At 49.6% G+C, this 23,849-nt stretch overlaps 20 non-coding genes across 20 annotated transcripts; 10 read left to right on the top strand and 10 right to left on the bottom strand.

The window, feature by feature from the left end:
* Nucleotides 1-7,701: 7,701 nt before the first annotated feature.
* On the bottom strand, nucleotides 7,702-7,774 carry trnav-aac (transfer RNA valine (anticodon AAC)). The gene has a single exon. It is a non-coding gene; the product is annotated as a tRNA-Val (tRNA).
* A 93-nt stretch (nucleotides 7,775-7,867) lies between these two features.
* Nucleotides 7,868-7,939, top strand: trnag-ucc (transfer RNA glycine (anticodon UCC)). The gene has a single exon. It is a non-coding gene; the product is annotated as a tRNA-Gly (tRNA).
* A 1,530-nt stretch (nucleotides 7,940-9,469) lies between these two features.
* On the bottom strand, nucleotides 9,470-9,542 carry trnav-cac (transfer RNA valine (anticodon CAC)). The gene has a single exon. It is a non-coding gene; the product is annotated as a tRNA-Val (tRNA).
* An 87-nt stretch (nucleotides 9,543-9,629) lies between these two features.
* On the top strand, nucleotides 9,630-9,701 carry trnag-ucc (transfer RNA glycine (anticodon UCC)). The gene has a single exon. It is a non-coding gene; the product is annotated as a tRNA-Gly (tRNA).
* A 1,530-nt stretch (nucleotides 9,702-11,231) lies between these two features.
* Nucleotides 11,232-11,304, bottom strand: trnav-cac (transfer RNA valine (anticodon CAC)). Its single transcript has one exon. It is a non-coding gene; the product is annotated as a tRNA-Val (tRNA).
* An 87-nt stretch (nucleotides 11,305-11,391) lies between these two features.
* trnag-ucc (transfer RNA glycine (anticodon UCC)) lies at nucleotides 11,392-11,463 on the top strand. Its single transcript has one exon. It is a non-coding gene; the product is annotated as a tRNA-Gly (tRNA).
* Nucleotides 11,464-12,993: 1,530 nt separating this feature from the next.
* trnav-cac (transfer RNA valine (anticodon CAC)) lies at nucleotides 12,994-13,066 on the bottom strand. Its single transcript has one exon. It is a non-coding gene; the product is annotated as a tRNA-Val (tRNA).
* Nucleotides 13,067-13,153: 87 nt separating this feature from the next.
* trnag-ucc (transfer RNA glycine (anticodon UCC)) lies at nucleotides 13,154-13,225 on the top strand. The gene has a single exon. It is a non-coding gene; the product is annotated as a tRNA-Gly (tRNA).
* Nucleotides 13,226-14,755: 1,530 nt separating this feature from the next.
* trnav-cac (transfer RNA valine (anticodon CAC)) lies at nucleotides 14,756-14,828 on the bottom strand. The gene has a single exon. It is a non-coding gene; the product is annotated as a tRNA-Val (tRNA).
* Nucleotides 14,829-14,915: 87 nt separating this feature from the next.
* trnag-ucc (transfer RNA glycine (anticodon UCC)) lies at nucleotides 14,916-14,987 on the top strand. Its single transcript has one exon. It is a non-coding gene; the product is annotated as a tRNA-Gly (tRNA).
* A 1,526-nt stretch (nucleotides 14,988-16,513) lies between these two features.
* trnav-cac (transfer RNA valine (anticodon CAC)) lies at nucleotides 16,514-16,586 on the bottom strand. The gene has a single exon. It is a non-coding gene; the product is annotated as a tRNA-Val (tRNA).
* Nucleotides 16,587-16,673: 87 nt separating this feature from the next.
* On the top strand, nucleotides 16,674-16,745 carry trnag-ucc (transfer RNA glycine (anticodon UCC)). Its single transcript has one exon. It is a non-coding gene; the product is annotated as a tRNA-Gly (tRNA).
* Nucleotides 16,746-18,275: 1,530 nt separating this feature from the next.
* Nucleotides 18,276-18,348, bottom strand: trnav-cac (transfer RNA valine (anticodon CAC)). The gene has a single exon. It is a non-coding gene; the product is annotated as a tRNA-Val (tRNA).
* An 87-nt stretch (nucleotides 18,349-18,435) lies between these two features.
* On the top strand, nucleotides 18,436-18,507 carry trnag-ucc (transfer RNA glycine (anticodon UCC)). Its single transcript has one exon. It is a non-coding gene; the product is annotated as a tRNA-Gly (tRNA).
* Nucleotides 18,508-20,033: 1,526 nt separating this feature from the next.
* trnav-cac (transfer RNA valine (anticodon CAC)) lies at nucleotides 20,034-20,106 on the bottom strand. Its single transcript has one exon. It is a non-coding gene; the product is annotated as a tRNA-Val (tRNA).
* An 87-nt stretch (nucleotides 20,107-20,193) lies between these two features.
* Nucleotides 20,194-20,265, top strand: trnag-ucc (transfer RNA glycine (anticodon UCC)). Its single transcript has one exon. It is a non-coding gene; the product is annotated as a tRNA-Gly (tRNA).
* Nucleotides 20,266-21,795: 1,530 nt separating this feature from the next.
* trnav-cac (transfer RNA valine (anticodon CAC)) lies at nucleotides 21,796-21,868 on the bottom strand. The gene has a single exon. It is a non-coding gene; the product is annotated as a tRNA-Val (tRNA).
* Nucleotides 21,869-21,955: 87 nt separating this feature from the next.
* On the top strand, nucleotides 21,956-22,027 carry trnag-ucc (transfer RNA glycine (anticodon UCC)). The gene has a single exon. It is a non-coding gene; the product is annotated as a tRNA-Gly (tRNA).
* Nucleotides 22,028-23,553: 1,526 nt separating this feature from the next.
* trnav-cac (transfer RNA valine (anticodon CAC)) lies at nucleotides 23,554-23,626 on the bottom strand. The gene has a single exon. It is a non-coding gene; the product is annotated as a tRNA-Val (tRNA).
* An 87-nt stretch (nucleotides 23,627-23,713) lies between these two features.
* Nucleotides 23,714-23,785, top strand: trnag-ucc (transfer RNA glycine (anticodon UCC)). Its single transcript has one exon. It is a non-coding gene; the product is annotated as a tRNA-Gly (tRNA).
* The last annotated feature ends 64 nt before the right edge of the window (nucleotides 23,786-23,849 follow it).

The raw sequence follows: 23,849 nt of genomic DNA, 5'->3' as shown, positions 1-23,849 counted from the left end.
CAAGTGCGGTTGCAGTGATGATGATGATGATAGTTTATTTCAAACATGTAAACAAACAATGAATAAATAAGCAGATAACAAGAAAAACAAAACAGCATTTGCAACAAGAACACGTAAAAAGCCACTAAATTAGAAAATAAACCTTAAATAATATAGGTAATAATAATATATCAAAACAAAAGAAAACAAGACAAAAATACAAACAAGCAGGGACGTGCACAGGATTATAGAGGGGCAGGGGCTCAAAGTCAGAAAAAGGGCAGCAAGTGCATTATTTTTTCCCCCGGTCCTTTCCAAAATATGGAAATGTAGAATTAAAATTAACGTACTAAGAGGAAGGTAAGTACTTAGCTATGTGTCCTGTGTTGGTGAAAGTGATATGCAATTGCCATTTCTTTTGTGTCAGCAAAATTGTCACTCACATTATCATAGGCTTGGAAGACATGCAAAGCAATAAAACACTGGTGCATTATTAGGCTTTTTTATTGTTAAAGATTTAACATTGAACAGTGAAACCTGAACTTTGAACAAATAAGTAAATAGCCTAATGGACAAAATGATAAAAAATCAGTCCTTCTTCTTATAAGGTAGAAGCCTAACATTCCAGGGGCCTTAAAGCAGTAACCTTCTGGGGGCCATGCCCTGTAGATATTAATGACCTCATTGTGATTTATCGGTATGTCTTTTTCAATCGAGAGGAGAAGGAGATCAGAGAGCCTCTCTTCTTTGCATAGGCTTCTGAGTACATTTTTCCAGGGCTTTGAACCAGAATTTTTTTCCTATTGGTTCGTTCCGAACAGAAACGGAATTTTAACGTTTCCGGTTTTGGGTTCCACCATTAAATAGAAGTTCCCGAACCGGTTAGAACAAAAAAATTTCGTTCCCGGAACGGTTAATTACGTTCCCTGTCAGCTGTTTAACAAATGGCTATAAAATTATGTCTCTGTCTCATCCAGCTTAAGCCAAATGTAGGCTAATTCTATTACAACCTTCATTAAATAAGACAAATAATTCAAAACAATTATTATTTCAAATGTTGGCGATTTGGATTCTCAGTATGTCTTCCCATCTACACAAACAGAAAAAGTGCCAAAAATGAAAGATAATTCGTTTAGTGTGTTACCAAAGGCTAGTCAGACCCTATAGAGGGCTACCGCATGACGTCACCCGCGCCGCGAGATTTTGTTAGGCGCCATATTGGAAGGCCAAGTACACATCTATGCAAGTACATACATACATAAAACAAACTACACCTGAAATGTAGCCAGGGCCGGTTCTGCCCTAATCTGGACCCAGGTGCAACATCGCACAACCCCCCCCCCCCCCCCCCCCCCCCAAAAAAAAAAAAACAGTCTAAATCAGGACAATCATCACATAACTATAAACATTTTATATAAACTATTTTAACTAAATGGGCTATAATAAATAAGCCTGCAGGCAGCCACGGCGGGCTGCCTCAGAAAAGTAAACATTCAATGACACCAACTGGAAGCCTGCAGCCACGGCGGGCTGCCTTAAAAAGTTAGTAACCATTTGTCCTACCTTAAAACTCGTTTTGCATTTTCTCCCTCCTTTTTTGTATTTTCGACCCTCCGTTTATTTTCTTTCCTTTTCTGAAAACCCGATTTGTGTCCAGACATTTTGTTCTGCTACCAACGAACTAACTCGTCAGGTCTCGTCTCTCGAGCCCGCGATGAAGAGCAACAATTGATACATTTTTACAAACAGCCAATAGGGAGGTTGCAACGTTCAGGCTCTTCTTTGCTCAGACACTCAGTAATTCACTTATTATCACATGGAGATGTGATAGCAGTCCACCTTCCCGCTCTCTCCATTCAGTCAGCGAATGTCACACAGGAAGTGAACCCCAGCGGGTCATAGAAACTTGCGCAGGAGAAGAATGACTTTTATTTGTAGGCTACAGAAACTTTGAGGAACGAAATAAAAACCGGTATTAACCGGTTACCATTATTTTTAATAAGCGTTTCTGTTCCGGAACATAAAAAATAATAAAGTTTCTGGTTTCATTTCTGTTCCATGTGAAATAGAAAAAGTTCCCAGTTTTCGTTTTCATTCCTTGAACCGGTTCAAAGCCCTGCATTTTTCACAAGCTTTTGTTTTTGTTTTTTTTGTCAAACATCTCATCTCATTATCTCTAGCCGCTTTATCCTTCTACAGGGTCGCAGGCAAGCTGGAGCCTATCCCAGCTGACTACAGGCGAAAGGCGGGGTACACCCTGGACAAGTCGCCAGGTCATCACAGGGCTGACACATAGACACTCACATTCACACCTACAGTCAATTTAGAGTCACCAGTTAACCTAACCTGCATGTCTTTGGACTGTGGGGGAAACCGGAGCACACCCACGCAGACACGGGGAGAACATGCAAACTCCGCACAGAAAGGCCCTCGCCGGCCCCGGGGCTCGAACCCAGGACCTTCTTGCTGTGAGGCGACAGCGCTAACCACTACACCACCGTGCCGCCCCTGTCAAACATAACCCACATTTGATTTGAGCACATTGTGGAAGAGGTCGACGACTAGTTATATATACAAGAGGAGAATGTAAGCTTCCCGACGGTATATGATACTTGCATGTACACCGAAGCACGCCCGAGGCAATCGATTGTGAACAGTAACAGGTCAGGTCATGTCAGTTAACAATCAGATTATTAAACTACAGAGACTTAAATTACTCGCACAAATGTCAGTAGCCCTGAAACGACACAGGCTCGCGGAGACTCACAAGAAACGTGTGCAACAGAAAGAAACGTCTAAATCTATGGATGCTTTCCTCCGACCTAAAAACGACTCTCTAGCTGGCAAAGTGACTGCGGCAGAGGTGACGTGTGTGTATCACACTGCCCAACACGCAATATCATATCGGGCAGGAGATTGTGGCACAAAGCTAGCTGCAACGATGTATCAGGACTCCGACATTGCGAAGATGATGGCATGTGGTCGGACAAAGGCAGAAGCCATCGTCACGGACGTGCTTGCCCCTGCCTCCGTCGAAGATTGCTTGAAAGTCCTCAGAAGACCCCTGAATGACCAACGAGAGACAACAACCAAAGTTAAAGTTAAAAGTTATATTAATGGATGTAACAGTGTTGCGTTAGCTATCTAGCTAACGTCAGTGAAAAAAAATAAAAATTAATTTAATTCTGTCTCTTATCTCTCTTCCTTATTTCATTCAGATGCATACATGTCAACCTATACGGAATGTCCGTATTTTATACGGATTTGATTCAATAAACGTAGTATACGGGCGTACAAATAAAGTTATACGGATTCTTTAAAAAAACTTCAATATTTATTTAGAGCTATAATAAATTCCCATGATGATAAAAGAGCGCATAACATTTACAAACGTACTGTACACCACAGAAAGCACAAACAGCCAGTAAAGAGTCTTATGAAATCGCGCGTTATCTTGTGGTAGCGAGACTTCGTTCCACTTTTGATCATGCGCACACCGCATTGCAAGAATCCCGCCAACCAGGAAGTATTTTGTTTGAAATGCGTATTTCCATCTGAGCGACTTTCACTAGCGACTGAAAAGATTCTGAATGGGCACTCCGGCAAGATCAACACAGACACTTGCTGTGACATGCAGCCTAGTGAGTATTGGTGCAGAGTGCTAAAAAAGCTGTCATGGAGTACAATTAAGAACATTAGAGTGGCACTTTGTGTTTTTGTCGAACATTGGAGCTTTGTATTCATTCTGAAGGTTTATTGTTATTAATACTGAATAAAAAGTAACTGGGATATATCATTGTTAATTATCATTCAAATTTTAGGTAAATTATTTTAATTTGCATCTTATACGGATTTTATAAGGGAAATACGGATTTTGGAGGTTGGCTATACAGGTTTGATTGACCAAAGGTTGACATGTATGCAGATGCTGGTGAGTCCTAAACGTGTCCCCAAAGGCCTAAAGGTGTCCCCAAACACAGAAGAGTTTTTGCTGTGGTTGTGAGTTAAGAGACTTTTTTTCTACTGTTTCTGTGGTGCTGAGCCACTACAATTCCTGTTAATCCACTGAAAACTAAATGGAGACTTGTCACTATTCCTGCTGTACTGATGCACTGCAAAGCCTCAGACTCAATATTATATTATGATTGATTTAAAGTGAATAAATTGTAATGGAAAATAAATAAAATTGAGTAGCTTCAGTAAATCATAAGTGGAAGTGTGTCTGTTAAGTCATTGAATGGTCAAAATATTATGAATGTTTATTTAAAAAAAAAACACATTTGGTGGCCTGTTCATGACAATACATCACCAATAACAGCAGAATAGGGTATTATTGATATACCATGTAAGGTAGTATGTGCTAGAAATGGGTAAACCACTATCTGTGAGTCTTCCAGCGGCCGGTGCGGCGCCGTCCCACATTGTCCCTCAAAAACATACCCCTTTTCCCCCCTTGGGTTTATGAGCAGGTGGTCACCCTACCCTACAAACGCCCAGATGTCATGTCCATACAGTTTGAAAGGGCTAACTGTTAGACCACAGCTCACATGTTCCAGCTGCCTCACTGTCCGCCTCCTCTGTTATCATTGTGGCAGCGCGTGTAGCGGCTTCTTCCCTCTCACTCAGTCCGTGCACGCCCTCTCTCTGGCCGCACGCGAGCGGAGCAGCAATGGACAGAGAAGCGGCAGCTCAACGCACACAGCCACCCCGGATTACAGCGCACACAGCCACCCCGGATTACAGCGCACACAGCCACCCCGGATTACAGCGCACACAGCCACCCCGGATTACAGCGCACACAACCACCCTGCATTACAGCGCACACAGCCACCCCGGATTACAGCGCACACAGCCACCCCGGATTACAGAGCACACAACCACCTCGGATTACAGCGCACACAGCCACCCCGGGTTACAGCGCACACAGCCACCCCGGATTACAGCGCACACAGCCACCCCGGATTACAGCGCACACAGCCACCCCGGATTACAGCGCACACAACCACCCCGGATTACAGCGCACACAGCCACCCCGGATTACAGCGCACACAGCCACACCGGATTACAGCGCACACAGCCACCCCGGATTACAGCACACACAGCCACCCCGGATTACAGTGCACACAACCACCCCGGATTACAAGAACATTGGTAGATTGCCGTGGAGTTTTTGTACCGCCGTTGTTTTAAACTTCTAACAGGACTGTATTATTATTATTATTATTATTATTATTATTATTATTTTAAAAGGGCAACATTTAATTAGAGGCAAAAAGGGCAGGGGCTCAAGCACCCCTAAAGCCCTATGTGTGCATGTGCCTGCAAACAAGGACGCACTAAGCAGTTTTGAGTTTACATGTCCGAAAAGGAGTGGGCTGAAGTAAAAACTTATTTAATCCCACCCCTCTACTTTAGTCAATATAAATTGATTATCGAGCTTCCTTATATATACACACACACACACTGGGGGGGGGGGGGGGGGGGGGGGGCAGGAGGGGCCGTGGCCACCCCAGGGCACGCCTTGGCCCCGCCCTGGCCACCCCAGGGCCGGACAATAAAATTTATAAAACCAGTATGTCCCACGAAATGTTAGTTCCACCCGCTGGATTTTTGTTCCGCCTATTTGGTTTCTGCGGGGATGCATATTACCGTAGCACATAAACGTTTCGCGTGTTCAAGCAGCAGGTGGTATCAGATAGTCATGCTCTAGTCCTACAACACAACAACCTACGAACTACGTGAATGTGCGATTAATTTGGGAGGTAAGTTATTCATCTCATACTTTCTTCAAGTTCTCACTTTGTATATATACAGTTACAATTCTGTCCTCAGACAATTCAGAGTTTCCAGAAATCTCCTGAGTTTCCAGAAATCTCCACTTTGCCTGGGGTTTTCGAAAGTATCCGTTTTCAGTGACTGAAACCTTCGTTTACATGTAAATGCAACCGTATAGATAAATATGTGTCTTTATAGATATCCGGCTACAGTGGGATTTGTGCTGTGGGCACACATAGATAGATACTAGATACACAGTAGATATAGAGAAGTTGTGTGATTGTTTATATTAATGTGTGTGAGATGTTGTGTGTTACTGGTGGGAGTACACATTGATTAATAATTGTCACACTCATACATACACAACACTCATGCATTCTCTCAACACACACTGTCCCCCTACCCCTCTCATGCGCCACATTTCTATATTTACATGTAACACACTCACTCATACACAACACTTATGCACTCTCTTAACACACTGTCTATCTCTCACACACACAATTTGTGCACTACATTTCTATATTTACATGTAACATTCATACACTCAACACAGACACACAACTCATGCACTAAATTTTTATATTTAAATGTAACACTCATGCACTGTCTTAACACTCTCTCTCTCTCTCAGTCATATATGAACACACACTTCACTCTCTTAACACACACACTGTCTTTCTCTCACTCACTATAAGATACAACTCATGCACTCTCAACACACACCCTCTCTTACACACACACACCACTCATGCATGATGCACTACATTTCTATATTTACATGTAACACACTCACTGGTATACACAACACTCGTGCACTCTCAACACACACACCACTCATGCACTACATTTCTATATTCACGTATAACGCACACAACACTCATGCACTCTGAACATACACTCTCTCTCACACACACACACAACTTATGCACTTCATTTTTGTATTTACATGTAACATATCTTCACACACACAGAGCTCATCTATATCTACATGCAGTGCACATACTTTCCCCCCTGTCTCTCTCACACACACACACACCACTCATGCACTACACCTCATCTATGTCATGTGTTACATCAGTGTAACACTTTCACTCACTCACACACATGTACGCACACACACACAAACACATTTTGTAACTCAACACATTTAGTTTGTACAGTACTTACAATGGACAATATCACAACGTGTTGTAAGTGTTTACATATGTTGTATGTATGAGTTAAGTATACAAGTATTTTCCTTTTCCTGAGCAAAGCACTCTTTATTCAAGCCTGACTAATATCCTTACTACTTCCCAGGTGCCTGGGGCAGGTGATCTTTTAGTTTTTACTTCTGCATTTTAGTAGTGATCGTTAAAATCCTGATGCTTAACTAGAGTAAACAAGTTGGATGGTTTCTTTGTTTTGCAGATGCTTTATGTTACAAAAATAAATGAATACATTAATTTCTGACCTCTTGGCTCACATGGGTTTTGTTCATGAGTTAGGCACCAGATATGCCACCAGATACATCAGAATACAGGAACTCAAATCTAGCTAATTCAAAATTTCCCAGGGAAGGACCCCCGGACCCCCTCACCTCAGCTTTATTTAGTCACAGCATGGCCACCCCCTGTATATCCTTGGCCCCCCTTTGGCCACCCCATGAAAAAAATCCTGGCTACGCCACTGAATTCAACACTGGGGATTTTGCTGTTTGTGTTTGGTGATGGTTTATGCTCAATTCCTGATGAGTCCACTTCTTACTGTGGTTATTTTCTGTGTTCTTCAATACTCTCACTCCTGCTATAATTGACCTTAAAAGATGCTGAAAAATCAGCATTCTATGGCACTGTATACATTCGACACAGACTGTCCATTCCAGTGTGTTGAAGCTGAATGCATGTGGACTACCACGACTGGATCGGCATATTCAAAAAATAAATAAATAAACAAACCCATCGCTATTTCTGCCCGGTTTCCAACCAGGGACCTTTCGTGTGTTAGACAAACATGATAACCACTACACTACAGAAACCTCAGCACTTCGACCGATCAGCTGTTGCCTGGGCCTCAAGTTCAGAGGCATCTGAACTTGAACTTAGGCATCTGTCCCCAGGCCAGGCATGCAGCGTTGGTGGTATAGTGGCTAGCATAGCTGCCTTCCAAGCTGTTGACCCGGGTTCGATTCCTGGCCAACGCACACCCTTTAACGCTTCGTTTCTCTGATGAAAGGCAGAGAGCGTGGCCAGGCACCCGGGAGGAAACGGCAGCAACGGATCGGTTGCTCGTCACTGCCTTGCCAAGGAGGTGACTGAGGGCCGCTCCTTCTGCTTTCCGCTCGCGTCGAATGGCATCGGTTTGCGCAAACCTGGGCGTGCTTCAAGGACGCGGGCGCCTGCGTGCTTGTCTTTCGTTGGCGGCAAGCTGCTTCTTTGCATGTTTTCCACAAACAGAGGACTGCACAGTCACGGTTTGAGAGTCAATAAGCAAATGTGTCTGAATGTTGGCCGGCAAATACTCGTTGAGACATGATGAAGCATTCCAGAGTCAATGCCACTTTGCAGCGGTCTGATGCCGTGTGCAGCCCTGTTGACCTGACCTCACTCCGTAAACGAGCAACGAAGTGGCATTTGAGAACACCACCTCCCCGTGACGAATTGCAATGTCCATGCTTCCACAGCCAACAGAAATGTAGATCGTGCCCGATTTTGTTTTTAAAGCAGCCGTCACGGACCTTGATGGAAAACCAGAGAGGCAGGGAAACCGTGCAAACGAGGTTTTGTCCCGACGGTCGACTGCACCTAGGAGGACATGACAACCACTAAGCTACAGAAAGCAATCCGGTCACGTAAAGGGTCTGTCTTTCTGGCTGTTTCGAGGGTACCTGATTTTAGCAAGGCGATAACTGGACGTTAAGGGAAGCAGAGCTCAAAAGGCAAAGCATGGCTCTGCCAGGTTTCTCAGGAGCGTCGATTCGCTTGTCAGGTGAAAGGGGAAACCACTGCACAGCAGAAAACACGCGAAGCTTTTTCAGCGTCTCGGTTTGGGACTGTTCCAAAAGGCACGGACGGAGCAGAGATCGCAGCTCGCCCTTTGTTCGCCGCCAGGTTCAAGAAAACGAGCAGCGATTCCGCCCGGTTTCGAATCGGGGACCGTTCTCGTGTTAAGCGAACGTGGCCGCCGCTACAGCACAGAAACCACGCGTGTGTTAGCTCTTGCCTGGGCCTCAAGAAGAACACAGATCACGCTTAAGCGACTGTCACGAGGATAGGGGCACGGCCTTGGCGTCGTAGAGATCAGCTGGTGGTCGAGTGTGACGAGGATCAGCACTGAAAAGCGCTGCAACAACATCACGGGAAGAAATCAAATGCCTTGTTTGCACGGGCCAAGGAGATGACTGAGGACTGTTCCTTCCGCTTTCCACGAGCGACGTAAGTAGTTGTTTGCAGGGTTGAATGACATCAGTTTGCCCCTGCGTACGTTCGACCCATGAAGCGGTGAACAACACGGGCTCCTGCGTGTTTTCCTTTCGTTGGCAACAAGCGACAGGTGTATATTTGTCCACAAACAGAGAACTGGAGAGTCACTGTGTAAGATTTGTTCAGCAAATGTGTCCATACCTTGGCTGGTGAAAAGCAAACACTTCCGTAGTTGGCACGGTCAGAGCAGAGATCACAGCTCAGCAGTCACTCAAAAAATAAATAAATAAATAAAAAAACCCACCCACCGCTGTTTCTGCCCGGTTTCGAACCGGGGACCTTTCGTGTGTGAGACGAACGTGATAACCACTACACTACAGAAACCTCAGCGCTTGGACCGAGCCGCTGTTGCCTGGGCCTCAAGTTCAGAAGCAATGGCACTTAGGCATCTGTCCCCAGGCCAGGCACGCAGCGTTGGTGGTATAGTGGCTAGCATAGCTGCCTTCCAAGCAGTTGACCCGGGTTCGATTCCCGGCCAACGCACACCCTTTAACGCTTCGTTTCTCTGATGGAAGGCAGAGAGCGTGGCCGGGCACCCGGGAGGGATCGGTTGCTCGTCTCTGCCTTGCCAAGGAGGTGACTGAGGGACGCTCCTTCTGCTTTCCGCTCGCGTTGCATGCAGTCGAATGGCATCGGTTTGCGCAAACCTGGGCGTGCTTCAAGGACGCGGGCGCCTGCGTGCTTGTCTTTCGTTGGCGGCAAGCTGCTTCTTTGCATGTTTTCCACAAACAGAGAACTGCACAGTCACGGTTTGAGAGTCAATAAGCAAATGTGTCTGAATGTTGGCCGGCAAATACTCGTTGAGACATGATGAAGCATTCCAGAGTCAATGCCACTTTGCAGCGGTCTGATGCCGTGTGCAGCCCTGTTGACCTGACCTCACTCCGTAAACGAGCAACGAAGTGGCATTTGAGAACACCACCTCCCCGTGACGAATTGCAATGTCCATGCTTCCACAGCCAACAGAAATGTAGATCGTGCCCGATTTTGTTTTTAAAGCAGCCGTCACGGACCTTGATGGAAAACCAGAGAGGCAGGGAAACCGTGCAAACGAGGTTTTGTCCCGACGGTCGACTGCACCTAGGAGGACATGACAACCACTAAGCTACAGAAAGCAATCCGGTCACGTTAAGGGTCTGTCTTTCTGGCTGTTTCGAGGGTACCTGATTTTAGCAAGGCGATAACTGGACGTTAAGGGAAGCAGAGCTCAAAAGGCAAAGCATGGCTCTGCCAGGTTTCTCAGGAGCGTCGATTCGCTTGTCAGGTGAAAGGGGAAACCACTGCACAGCAGAAAACACGCGAAGCTTTTTCAGCGTCTCGGTTTGGGATTGTTCCAAAAGGCACGGACGGAGCAGAGATCGCAGCTCGCCATTTGTTCGCCGCCAGGTTCAAGAAAACGAGCAGCGATTCCGCCCGGTTTCGAATCGGGGACCGTTCTCGTGTTAAGCGAACGTGGCCGCCGCTACAGCACAGAAACCACGCGTGTGTTAGCTCTTGCCTGGGCCTCAAGAAGAACACAGATCACGCTTAAGCGACTGTCACGAGGATAGGGGCACGGCCTTGGCGTCGTAGAGATCAGCTGGTGGTCGAGTGTGACGAGGATCAGCACTGAAAAGCGCTGCAACAACATCACGGGAAGAAATCAAATGCCTTGTTTGGACGGGCCAAGGAGATGACTGAGGACTGTTCCTTCCGCTTTCCACGAGCGACGTAAGTAGTTGTTTGCAGGGTTGAATGACATCAGTTTGCCCCTGCGTACGTTCGACCCATGAAGCGGTGAACAACACGGGCTCCTGCGTGTTTTCCTTTCGTTGGCAACAAGCGACAGGTGTATATTTGTCCACAAACAGAGAACTGGAGAGTCACTGTGTAAGATTTGTTCAGCAAATGTGTCCATACCTTGGCTGGTGAAAAGCAAACACTTCCGTAGTTGGCACGGTCAGAGCAGAGATCACAGCTCAGCAGTCACTCAAAAAATAAATAAATAAATAAATAAACAAACCCACCCACCGCTGTTTCTGCCCGGTTTCAAACCGGGGACCTTTCGTGTGTGAGACAAACATGATAACCACTATACTACAGAAACCTCAGCGCTTGGACCGAGCCGCTGTTGCCTGGGCCTCAAGTTCAGAAGCAATGGCACTTAGGCATCTGTCCCCAGGCCAGGCACGCAGCGTTGGTGGTATAGTGGCTAGCATAGCTGCCTTCCAAGCAGTTGACCCGGGTTCGATTCCCGGCCAACGCACACCCTTTAACGCTTCGTTTCTCTGATGGAAGGCAGAGAGCGTGGCCGGGCACCCGGGAGGGATCGGTTGCTCGTCACTGCCTTGCCAAGGAGGTGACTGAGGGCCGCTCCTTCTGCTTTCCGCTCGCGTTGCATGCAGTCGAATGGCATCGGTTTGCGCAAACCTGGGCGTGCTTCAAGGACGCGGGCGCCTGCGTGCTTGTCTTTCGTTGGCGGCAAGCTGCTTCTTTGCATGTTTTCCACAAACAGAGGACTGCACAGTCACGGTTTGAGAGTCAATAAGCAAATGTGTCTGAATGTTGGCCGGCAAATACTCGTTGAGACATGATGAAGCATTCCAGAGTCAATGCCACTTTGCAGCGGTCTGATGCCGTGTGCAGCCCTGTTGACCTGACCTCACTCCGTAAACGAGCAACGAAGTGGCATTTGAGAACACCACCTCCCCGTGACGAATTGCAATGTCCATGCTTCCACAGCCAACAGAAATGTAGATCGTGCCCGATTTTGTTTTTAAAGCAGCCGTCACGGACCTTGATGGAAAACCAGAGAGGCAGGGAAACCGTGCAAACGAGGTTTTGTCCCGACGGTCGACTGCACCTAAGAGGACATGACAACCACTAAGCTACAGAAAGCAATCCGGTCACGTTAAGGGTCTGTCCTTCTGGCTGTTTCGAGGGTACCTGATTTTAGCAAGGCGATAACTGGACGTTAAGGGAAGCAGAGCTCAAAAGGCAAAGCATGGCTCTGCCAGGTTTCTCAGGAGCGTCGATTCGCTTGTCAGGTGAAAGGGGAAACCACTGCACAGCAGAAAACACGCGAAGCTTTTTCAGCGTCTCGGTTTGGGACTGTTCCAAAAGGCACGGACGGAGCAGAGATCGCAGCTCGCCCTTTGTTCGCCGCCAGGTTCAAGAAAACGAGCAGCGATTCCGCCCGGTTTCGAATCGGGGACCGTTCTCGTGTTAAGCGAACGTGGCCGCCGCTACAGCACAGAAACCACGCGTGTGTTAGCTCTTGCCTGGGCCTCAAGAAGAACACAGATCACGCTTAAGCGACTGTCACGAGGATAGGGGCACGGCCTTGGCGTCGTAGAGATCAGCTGGTGGTCGAGTGTGACGAGGATCAGCACTGAAAAGCGCTGCAACAACATCACGGGAAGAAATCAAATGCCTTGTTTGGACGGGCCAAGGAGATGACTGAGGACTGTTCCTTCCGCTTTCCACGAGCGACGTAAGTAGTTGTTTGCAGGGTTGAATGACATCAGTTTGCCCCTGCGTACGTTCGACCCATGAAGCGGTGAACAACACGGGCTCCTGCGTGTTTTCCTTTCGTTGGCAACAAGCGACAGGTGTATATTTGTCCACAAACAGAGAACTGGAGAGTCACTGTGTAAGATTTGTTCAGCAAATGTGTCCATACCTTGGCTGGTGAAAAGCAAACACTTCCGTAGTTGGCACGGTCAGAGCAGAGATCACAGCTCAGCAGTCACTCAAAAAATAAATAAATAAATAAATAAACAAACCCACCCACCGCTGTTTCTGCCCGGTTTCGAACCAGGGACCTTTCGTGTGTGAGACGAACGTGATATCCACTATACTACAGAAACCTCAGCCCTTGGACCGAGCCGCTGTTGCCTGGGCCTCAAGTTCAGAAGCAATGGCACTTAGGCATCTGTCCCCAGGCCAGGCACGCAGCGTTGGTGGTATAGTGGCTAGCATAGCTGCCTTCCAAGCAGTTGACCCGGGTTCGATTCCCGGCCAACGCACACCCTTTAACGCTTCGTTTCTCTGATGGAAGGCAGAGAGCGTGGCCGGGCACCCGGGAGGGATCGGTTGCTCGTCACTGCCTTGCCAAGGAGGTGACTGAGGGCCGCTCCTTCTGCTTTCCGCTCGCGTTGCATGCAGTCGAATGGCATCGGTTTGCGCAAACCTGGGCGTGCTTCAAGGATGCGGGCGCCTGCGTGCTTGTCTTTCGTTGGCGGCAAGCTGCTTCTTTGCATGTTTTCCACAAACAGAGGACTGCACAGTCACGGTTTGAGAGTCAATAAGCAAATGTGTCTGAATGTTGGCCGGCAAATACTCGTTGAGACATGATGAAGCATTCCAGAGTCAATGCCACTTTGCAGCGGTCTGATGCCGTGTGCAGCCCTGTTGACCTGACCTCACTCCGTAAACGAGCAACGAAGTGGCATTTGAGAACACCACCTCCCCGTGACGAATTGCAATGTCCATGCTTCCACAGCCAACAGAAATGTAGATCGTGCCCGATTTTGTTTTTAAAGCAGCCGTCACGGACCTTGATGGAAAACCAGAGAGGCAGGGAAACCGTGCAAACGAGGTTTTGTCCCGACGGTCGACTGCACCTAAGAGGACATGACAACCACTAAGCTACAGAAAGCAATCCGGTCACGTTAAGGGTCTGTCCTTCTGGCTGTTTCGAGGGTACCTGATTTTAGCAAGGCGATAACTGGACGTTAAGGGAAGCAGAGCTCAAAAGGCAAAGCATGGCTCTGCCAGGTTTCTCAGGAGCGTCGATTCGCTTGTCAGGTGAAAGGGGAAACCACTGCACAGCAGAAAACACGCGAAGCTTTTTCAGCGTCTCGGTTTGGGACTGTTCCAAAAGGCACGGACGGAGCAGAGATCGCAGCTCGCCCTTTGTTCGCCGCCAGGTTCAAGAAAACGAGCAGCGATTCCGCCCGGTTTCGAATCGGGGACCGTTCTCGTGTTAAGCGAACGTGGCCGCCGCTACAGCACAGAAACCACGCGTGTGTTAGCTCTTGCCTGGGCCTCAAGAAGAACACAGATCACGCTTAAGCGACTGTCACGAGGATAGGGGCACGGCCTTGGCGTCGTAGAGATCAGCTGGTGGTCGAGTGTGACGAGGATCAGCACTGAAAAGCGCTGCAACAACATCACGGGAAGAAATCAAATGCCTTGTTTGGACGGGCCAAGGAGATGACTGAGGACTGATCCTTCCGCTTTCCACGAGCGACGTAAGTAGTTGTTTGCAGGGTTGAATGACATCAGTTTGCCCCTGCGTACGTTCGACCCATGAAGCGGTGAACAACACAGGCTCCTGCGTGTTTTCCTTTCGTTGGCAACAAGCGACAGGTGTATATTTGTCCACAAACAGAGAACTGGAGAGTCACTGTGTAAGATTTGTTCAGCAAATGTGTCCATACCTTGGCTGGTGAAAAGCAAACACTTCCGTAGTTGGCACGGTCAGAGCAGAGATCACAGCTCAGCAGTCACTCAAAAAATAAATAAATAAATAAATAAACAAACCCACCCACCGCTGTTTCTGCCCGGTTTCGAACCGGGGACCTTTCGTGTGTGAGACGAACGTGATAACCACTATACTACAGAAACCTCAGCGCTTGGACCGAGCCGCTGTTGCCTGGGCCTCAAGTTCAGAAGCAATGGCACTTAGGCATCTGTCCCCAGGCCAGGCACGCAGCGTTGGTGGTGTAGTGGCTAGCGTAGCTGCCTTCCAAGCAGTTGACCCGGGTTTGATTCCCGGCCAACGCACACCCTTTAACGCTTCGTTTCTCTGATGGAAGGCAGAGAGCGTGGCCGGGCACCCGGGAGGGATCGGTTGCTCGTCACTGCCTTGCCAAGGAGGTGACTGAGGGCCGCTCCTTCTGCTTTCCGCTCGCGTTGCATGCAGTCGAATGGCATCGGTTTGCGCAAACCTGGGCGTGCTTCAAGGACGCGGGCACCTGCGTGCTTGTCTTTCGTTGGCGGCAAGCTGCTTCTTTGCATGTTTTCCACAAACAGAGGACTGCACAGTCACGGTTTGAGAGTCAATAAGCAAATGTGTCTGAATGTTGGCCGGCAAATACTCGTTGAGACATGATGAAGCATTCCAGAGTCAATGCCACTTTGCAGCGGTCTGATGCCGTGTGCAGCCCTGTTGACCTGACCTCACTCCGTAAACGAGCAACGAAGTGGCATTTGAGAACACCACCTCCCCGTGACGAATTGCAATGTCCATGCTTCCACAGCCAACAGAAATGTAGATCGTGCCCGATTTTGTTTTTAAAGCAGCCGTCACGGACCTTGATGGAAAACCAGAGAGGCAGGGAAACCGTGCAAACGAGGTTTTGTCCCGACGGTCGACTGCACCTAGGAGGACATGACAACCACTAAGCTACAGAAAGCAATCCGGTCACGTTAAGGGTCTGTCTTTCTGGCTGTTTCGAGGGTACCTGATTTTAGCAAGGCGATAACTGGACGTTAAGGGAAGCAGAGCTCAAAAGGCAAAGCATGGCTCTGCCAGGTTTCTCAGGAGCGTCGATTCGCTTGTCAGGTGAAAGGGGAAACCACTGCACAGCAGAAAACACGCGAAGCTTTTTCAGCGTCTCGGTTTGGGACTGTTCCAAAAGGCACGGACGGAGCAGAGATCGCAGCTCGCCATTTGTTCGCCGCCAGGTTCAAGAAAACGAGCAGCGATTCCGCCCGGTTTCGAATCGGGGACCGTTCTCGTGTTAAGCGAACGTGGCCGCCGCTACAGCACAGAAACCACGCGTGTGTTAGCTCTTGCCTGGGCCTCAAGAAGAACACAGATCACGCTTAAGCGACTGTCACGAGGATAGGGGCACGGCCTTGGCGTCGTAGAGATCAGCTGGTGGTCGAGTGTGACGAGGATCAGCACTGAAAAGCGCTGCAACAACATCACGGGAAGAAATCAAATGCCTTGTTTGGACAGGCCAAGGAGATGACTGAGGACTGTTCCTTCCGCTTTCCACGAGCGACGTAAGTAGTTGTTTGCAGGGTTGAATGACATCAGTTTGCCCCTGCGTACGTTCGACCTATGAAGCGGTGAACAACACGGGCTCCTGCGTGTTTTCCTTTCGTTGTCAACAAGCGACAGGTGTATATTTGTCCACAAACAGAGAACTGGAGAGTCACTGTGTAAGATTTGTTCAGCAAATGTGTCCATACCTTGGCTGGTGAAAAGCAAACACTTCCGTAGTTGGCACGGTCAGAGCAGAGATCACAGCTCAGCAGTCACTCAAAAAATAAATAAATAAATAAACAAACCCACCCACCGCTGTTTCTGCCCGGTTTCGAACCAGGGACCTTTCGTGTGTGAGACGAACGTGATAACCACTACACTACAGAAACCTCAGCGCTTGGACCGAGCCGCTGTTGCCTGGGCCTCAAGTTCAGAAGCAATGGCACTTAGGCATCTGTCCCCAGGCCAGGCACGCAGCGTTGGTGGTGTAGTGGCTAGCGTAGCTGCCTTCCAAGCAGTTGACCCGGGTTTGATTCCCGGCCAACGCACACCCTTTAACGCTTCGTTTCTCTGATGGAAGGCAGAGAGCGTGGCCGGGCACCCGGGAGGGATCGGTTGCTCGTCACTGCCTTGCCAAGGAGGTGACTGAGGGCCGCTCCTTCTGCTTTCCGCTCGCGTTGCATGCAGTCGAATGGCATCGGTTTGCGCAAACCTGGGCGTGCTTCAAGGACGCGGGCGCCTGCGTGCTTGTCTTTCGTTGGCGGCAAGCTGCTTCTTTGCATGTTTTCCACAAACAGAGGACTGCACAGTCACGGTTTGAGAGTCAATAAGCAAATGTGTCTGAATGTTGGCCGGCAAATACTCGTTGAGACATGATGAAGCATTCCAGAGTCAATGCCACTTTGCAGCGGTCTGATGCCGTGTGCAGCCCTGTTGACCTGACCTCACTCCGTAAACGAGCAACGAAGTGGCATTTGAGAACACCACCTCCCCGTGACGAATTGCAATGTCCATGCTTCCACAGCCAACAGAAATGTAGATCGTGCCCGATTTTGTTTTTAAAGCAGCCGTCACGGACCTTGATGGAAAACCAGAGAGGCAGGGAAACCGTGCAAACGAGGTTTTGTCCCGACGGTCGACTGCACCTAGGAGGACATGACAACCACTAAGCTACAGAAAGCAATCCGGTCACGTTAAGGGTCTGTCTTTCTGGCTGTTTCGAGGGTACCTGATTTTAGCAAGGCGATAACTGGACGTTAAGGGAAGCAGAGCTCAAAAGGCAAAGCATGGCTCTGCCAGGTTTCTCAGGAGCGTCGATTCGCTTGTCAGGTGAAAGGGGAAACCACTGCACAGCAGAAAACACGCGAAGCTTTTTCAGCGTCTCGGTTTGGGACTGTTCCAAAAGGCACGGACGGAGCAGAGATCGCAGCTCGCCATTTGTTCGCCGCCAGGTTCAAGAAAACGAGCAGCGATTCCGCCCGGTTTCGAATCGGGGACCGTTCTCGTGTTAAGCGAACGTGGCCGCCGCTACAGCACAGAAACCACGCGTGTGTTAGCTCTTGCCTGGGCCTCAAGAAGAACACAGATCACGCTTAAGCGACTGTCACGAGGATAGGGGCACGGCCTTGGCGTCGTAGAGATCAGCTGGTGGTCGAGTGTGACGAGGATCAGCACTGAAAAGCGCTGCAACAACATCACAGGAAGAAATCAAATGCCTTGTTTGGACGGGCCAAGGAGATGACTGAGGACTGTTCCTTCCGCTTTCCACGAGCGACGTAAGTAGTTGTTTGCAGGGTTGAATGACATCAGTTTGCCCCTGCGTACGTTCGACCCATGAAGCGGTGAACAACACGGGCTCCTGCGTGTTTTCCTTTCGTTGTCAACAAGTGACAGGTGTATATTTGTCCACAAACAGAGAACTGGAGAGTCACTGTGTAAGATTTGTTCAGCAAATGTGTCCATACCTTGGCTGGTGAAAAGCAAACACTTCCGTAGTTGGCATGGTCAGAGCAGAGATCACAGCTCAGCAGTCACTCAAAAAATAAATAAATAAATAAATAAACAAACCCACCCACCGCTGTTTGTGCCCGGTTTCGAACCGGGGATCTTTCGTGTGTGAGACGAACGTGATGACCACTACACTACAGAAACCTCAGCGCTTGGACCGAGCCGCTGTTGCCTGGGCCTCAAGTTCAGAAGCAATGGCACTTAGGCATCTGTCCCCAGGCCAGGCACGCAGCGTTGGTGGTATAGTGGCTAGCATAGCTGCCTTCCAAGCAGTTGACCCGGGTTCGATTCCCGGCCAACGCACACCCTTTAACGCTTCGTTTCTCTGATGGAAGGCAGAGAGCGTGGCCGGGCACCCGGGAGGGATCGGTTGCTCGTCACTGCCTTGCCAAGGAGGTGACTGAGGGCCGCTCCTTCTGCTTTCCGCTCGCGTTGCATGCAGTCGAATGGCATCGGTTTGCGCAAACCTGGGCGTGCTTCAAGGACGCGGGCGCCTGCGTGCTTGTCTTTCGTTGGCGGCAAGCTGCTTCTTTGCATGTTTTCCACAAACAGAGGACTGCACAGTCACGGTTTGAGAGTCAATAAGCAAATGTGTCTGAATGTTGGCCGGCAAATACTCGTTGAGACATGATGAAGCATTCCAGAGTCAATGCCACTTTGCAGCGGTCTGATGCCGTGTGCAGCCCTGTTGACCTGACCTCACTCCGTAAACGAGCAACGAAGTGGCATTTGAGAACACCACCTCCCCGTGACGAATTGCAATGTCCATGCTTCCACAGCCAACAGAAATGTAGATCGTGCCCGATTTTGTTTTTAAAGCAGCCGTCACGGACCTTGATGGAAAACCAGAGAGGCAGGGAAACCGTGCAAACGAGGTTTTGTCCCGACGGTCGACTGCACCTAGGAGGACATGACAACCACTAAGCTACAGAAAGCAATCCGGTCACGTTAAGGGTCTGTCTTTCTGGCTGTTTCGAGGGTACCTGATTTTAGCAAGGCGATAACTGGACGTTAAGGGAAGCAGAGCTCAAAAGGCAAAGCATGGCTCTGCCAGGTTTCTCAGGAGCGTCGATTCGCTTGTCAGGTGAAAGGGGAAACCACTGCACAGCAGAAAACACGCGAAGCTTTTCCAGCGTCTCGGTTTGGGACTGTTCCAAAAGGCACGGACGGAGCAGAGATCGCAGCTCGCCCTTTGTTCGCCGCCAGGTTCAAGAAAACGAGCAGCGATTCCGCCCGGTTTCGAATCGGGGACCGTTCTCGTGTTAAGCGAACGTGGCCGCCGCTACAGCACAGAAACCACGCGTGTGTTAGCTCTTGCCTGGGCCTCAAGAAGAACACAGATCACGCTTAAGCGACTGTCACGAGGATAGGGGCACGGCCTTGGCGTCGTAGAGATCAGCTGGTGGTCGAGTGTGACGAGGATCAGCACTGAAAAGCGCTGCAACAACATCACGGGAAGAAATCAAATGCCTTGTTTGGACGGGCCAAGGAGATGACTGAGGACTGATCCTTCCGCTTTCCACGAGCGACGTAAGTAGTTGTTTGCAGGGTTGAATGACATCAGTTTGCCCCTGCGTACGTTCGACCCATGAAGCGGTGAACAACACGGGCTCCTGCGTGTTTTCCTTTCGTTGTCAACAAGCGACAGGTGTATATTTGTCCACAAACAGAGAACTGGAGAGTCACTGTGTAAGATTTGTTCAGCAAATGTGTCCATACCTTGGCTGGTGAAAAGCAAACACTTCCGTAGTTGGCACGGTCAGAGCAGAGATCACAGCTCAGCAGTCACTCAAAAAATAAATAAATAAATAAACAAACCCACCCACCGCTGTTTGTGCCCGGTTTCGAACCGGGGACCTTTCGTGTGTGAGACGAACGTGATAACCACTACACTACAGAAACCTCAGCGCTTGGACCGAGCCGCTGTTGCCTGGGCCTCAAGTTCAGAAGCAATGGCACTTAGGCATCTGTCCCCAGGCCAGGCACGCAGCGTTGGTGGTATAGTGGCTAGCATAGCTGCCTTCCAAGCAGTTGACCCGGGTTCGATTCCCGGCCAACGCACACCCTTTAACGCTTCGTTTCTCTGATGGAAGGCAGAGAGCGTGGCCGGGCACCCGGGAGGGATCGGTTGCTCGTCACTGCCTTGCCAAGGAGGTGACTGAGGGCCGCTCCTTCTGCTTTCCGCTCGCGTTGCATGCAGTCGAATGGCATCGGTTTGCGCAAACCTGGGCGTGCTTCAAGGACGCGGGCGCCTGCGTGCTTGTCTTTCGTTGGCGGCAAGCTGCTTCTTTGCATGTTTTCCACAAACAGAGGACTGCACAGTCACGGTTTGAGAGTCAATAAGCAAATGTGTCTGAATGTTGGCCGGCAAAAACTCGTTGAGACATGATGAAGCATTCCAGAGTCAATGCCACTTTGCAGCGGTCTGATGCCGTGTGCAGCCCTGTTGACCTGACCTCACTCCGTAAACGAGCAACGAAGTGGCATTTGAGAACACCACCTCCCCGTGACGAATTGCAATGTCCATGCTTCCACAGCCAACAGAAATGTAGATCGTGCCCGATTTTGTTTTTAAAGCAGCCGTCACGGACCTTGATGGAAAACCAGAGAGGCAGGGAAACCGTGCAAACGAGGTTTTGTCCCGACGGTCGACTGCACCTAGGAGGACATGACAACCACTAAGCTACAGAAAGCAATCCGGTCACGTTAAGGGTCTGTCTTTCTGGCTGTTTCGAGGGTACCTGATTTTAGCAAGGCGATAACTGGACGTTAAGGGAAGCAGAGCTCAAAAGGCAAAGCATGGCTCTGCCAGGTTTCTCAGGAGCGTCGATTCGCTTGTCAGGTGAAAGGGGAAACCACTGCACAGCAGAAAACACGCGAAGCTTTTTCAGCGTCTCGGTTTGGGACTGTTCCAAAAGGCACGGACGGAGCAGAGATCGCAGCTCGCCATTTGTTCGCCGCCAGGTTCAAGAAAACGAGCAGCGATTCCGCCCGGTTTCGAATCGGGGACCGTTCTCGTGTTAAGCGAACGTGGCCGCCGCTACAGCACAGAAACCACGCGTGTGTTAGCTCTTGCCTGGGCCTCAAGAAGAACACAGATCACGCTTAAGCGACTGTCACGAGGATAGGGGCACGGCCTTGGCGTCGTAGAGATCAGCTGGTGGTCGAGTGTGACGAGGATCAGCACTGAAAAGCGCTGCAACAACATCACAGGAAGAAATCAAATGCCTTGTTTGGACGGGCCAAGGAGATGACTGAGGACTGTTCCTTCCGCTTTCCACGAGCGACGTAAGTAGTTGTTTGCAGGGTTGAATGACATCAGTTTGCCCCTGCGTACGTTCGACCCATGAAGCGGTGAACAACACGGGCTCCTGCGTGTTTTCCTTTCGTTGTCAACAAGTGACAGGTGTATATTTGTCCACAAACAGAGAACTGGAGAGTCACTGTGTAAGATTTGTTCAGCAAATGTGTCCATACCTTGGCTGGTGAAAAGCAAACACTTCCGTAGTTGGCATGGTCAGAACAGAGATCACAGCTCAGCAGTCACTCAAAAAATAAATAAATAAATAAATAAACAAACCCACCCACCGCTGTTTGTGCCCGGTTTCGAACCGGGGATCTTTCGTGTGTGAGACGAACGTGATAACCACTACACTACAGAAACCTCAGCGCTTGGACCGAGCCGCTGTTGCCTGGGCCTCAAGTTCAGAAGCAATGGCACTTAGGCATCTGTCCCCAGGCCAGGCACGCAGCGTTGGTGGTATAGTGGCTAGCATAGCTGCCTTCCAAGCAGTTGACCCGGGTTCGATTCCCGGCCAACGCACACCCTTTAACGCTTCGTTTCTCTGATGGAAGGCAGAGAGCGTGGCCGGGCACCCGGGAGGGATCGGTTGCTCGTCACTGCCTTGCCAAGGAGGTGACTGAGGGCCGCTCCTTCTGCTTTCCGCTCGCGTTGCATGCAGTCGAATGGCATCGGTTTGCGCAAACCTGGGCGTGCTTCAAGGACGCGGGCGCCTGCGTGCTTGTCTTTCGTTGGCGGCAAGCTGCTTCTTTGCATGTTTTCCACAAACAGAGGACTGCACAGTCACGGTTTGAGAGTCAATAAGCAAATGTGTCTGAATGTTGGCCGGCAAATACTCGTTGAGACATGATGAAGCATTCCAGAGTCAATGCCACTTTGCAGCGGTCTGATGCCGTGTGCAGCCCTGTTGACCTGACCTCACTCCGTAAACGAGCAACGAAGTGGCATTTGAGAACACCACCTCCCCGTGACGAATTGCAATGTCCATGCTTCCACAGCCAACAGAAATGTAGATCGTGCCCGATTTTGTTTTTAAAGCAGCCGTCACGGACCTTGATGGAAAACCAGAGAGGCAGGGAAACCGTGCAAACGAGGTTTTGTCCCGACGGTCGACTGCACCTAGGAGGACATGACAACCACTAAGCTACAGAAAGCAATCCGGTCACGTTAAGGGTCTGTCTTTCTGGCTGTTTCGAGGGTACCTGATTTTAGCAAGGCGATAACTGGACGTTAAGGGAAGCAGAGCTCAAAAGGCAAAGCATGGCTCTGCCAGGTTTCTCAGGAGCGTCGATTCGCTTGTCAGGTGAAAGGGGAAACCACTGCACAGCAGAAAACACGCGAAGCTTTTCCAGCGTCTCGGTTTGGGACTGTTCCAAAAGGCACGGACGGAGCAGAGATCGCAGCTCGCCCTTTGTTCGCCGCCAGGTTCAAGAAAACGAGCAGCGATTCCGCCCGGTTTCGAATCGGGGACCGTTCTCGTGTTAAGCGAACGTGGCCGCCGCTACAGCACAGAAACCACGCGTGTGTTAGCTCTTGCCTGGGCCTCAAGAAGAACACAGATCACGCTTAAGCGACTGTCACGAGGATAGGGGCACGGCCTTGGCGTCGTAGAGATCAGCTGGTGGTCGAGTGTGACGAGGATCAGCACTGAAAAGCGCTGCAACAACATCACGGGAAGAAATCAAATGCCTTGTTTGGACGGGCCAAGGAGATGACTGAGGACTGATCCTTCCGCTTTCCACGAGCGACGTAAGTAGTTGTTTGCAGGGTTGAATGACATCAGTTTGCCCCTGCGTACGTTCGACCCATGAAGCGGTGAACAACACGGGCTCCTGCGTGTTTTCCTTTCGTTGTCAACAAGCGACAGGTGTATATTTGTCCACAAACAGAGAACTGGAGAGTCACTGTGTAAGATTTGTTCAGCAAATGTGTCCATACCTTGGCTGGTGAAAAGCAAACACTTCCGTAGTTGGCACGGTCAGAGCAGAGATCACAGCTCAGCAGTCACTCAAAAAATAAATAAATAAATAAACAAACCCACCCACCGCTGTTTGTGCCCGGTTTCGAACCGGTGACCTTTCGTGTGTGAGACGAACGTGATAACCACTACACTACAGAAACCTCAGCGCTTGGACCGAGCCGCTGTTGCCTGGGCCTCAAGTTCAGAAGCAATGGCACTTAGGCATCTGTCCCCAGGCCAGGCACGCAGCGTTGGTGGTATAGTGGCTAGCATAGCTGCCTTCCAAGCAGTTGACCCGGGTTCGATTCCCGGCCAACGCACACCCTTTAACGCTTCGTTTCTCTGATGGAAGGCAGAGAGCGTGGCCGGGCACCCGGGAGGGAT

Source organism: Neoarius graeffei, chromosome 1, assembly GCF_027579695.1.
Source record: "Neoarius graeffei isolate fNeoGra1 chromosome 1, fNeoGra1.pri, whole genome shotgun sequence".
Taxonomy (NCBI): Eukaryota; Metazoa; Chordata; class Actinopteri; order Siluriformes; family Ariidae; genus Neoarius; species Neoarius graeffei.
This window is presented reverse-complemented; position numbering and strand designations above follow the sequence as displayed.